The sequence below is a fragment of the Sardina pilchardus genome, chromosome 17, assembly GCF_963854185.1.
Source record: "Sardina pilchardus chromosome 17, fSarPil1.1, whole genome shotgun sequence".
Taxonomy (NCBI): domain Eukaryota; kingdom Metazoa; phylum Chordata; class Actinopteri; order Clupeiformes; family Clupeidae; genus Sardina; species Sardina pilchardus.
This window is the reverse complement of record NC_085010.1, coordinates 32,495,841-32,496,837: the sequence shown is the minus strand read 5'-3', so window position 1 is coordinate 32,496,837 and position 997 is coordinate 32,495,841.

Below are 997 nucleotides of genomic sequence, written 5' to 3'. Positions count from 1 at the left end.
ATTAATTACCGTAAAATCTATCTGAAGTCACCCTCTCGAACCAAGCCTACTTCAGCTTTTCACATTTGTATTTATCCATTTCGCACACACGCACACACACACCTACCTTTAAGATGAGAAGGCTGCTCAGGTATTCATGGCCGCTGGAAGTGAAGCTCGCTGAAACATCTCCATTTTCGCTGTTAGCTGTGTAGCTAGCCACGCTAATATTACCACAACAACACAGCAAGTTCGCTCTATACTTAGTTATCCAAGGCTGGTTTAGGTGTTGTACGTCCAGCATAAACTACAGCACACTAACGTCCTCGGCCCCAGCAGAATCTAAACATGACTTATCCGTAATTTACACTACGGGTAAACATCAAATTACACACCCCACTAGACAGCTATCGCACATACTGTCTAGGCCAGGCAATCCGCTCTAGTAGTCTGCAAACTAGCCTATAACTACGGGTGCCACCTAAGGACAATCTTCCATGGGCCTAAAACTAAATTAATAGTTTGATTAATTTCAATTCCCTTGATCGTGTCTGTTAAGTTGAGCACACATTTCAGTCTTCATCCTCATCTCTAAACGTCATGTTAACTTGTTGAATTGAGAGAAATTTACATTACATTTAATTACATTTGGCCCAAAATGACTTGCATATCGGTATTATAGGAATTACATTGTCCCTGGAGCAGCTTGGGGTAAGTAATTGCTTAAGGGCACAACTGTAGGAGCTGGGAATTTAACCCACAACTTTCAAGCTACTGCACACTAGCCTAGGGTGACCAGACTCTCCCCGTTTTGGGTTGCCTGTCCCCAGGAAAATACAGAAAAACTACCTACAGTATGTCCCAGTTTTTTGAAGATAAAACTTGTATCTATTTCAATCAGATTGATAGTCAAACTGAAAAAGTTTTTTCCACATTTCTGGGCTTTGCTCCCACACTCTGGAATACTCTACCACGCCATGTTCGCTCTGCCCCGCCACACCGGAGCAGTGTGCGCCCG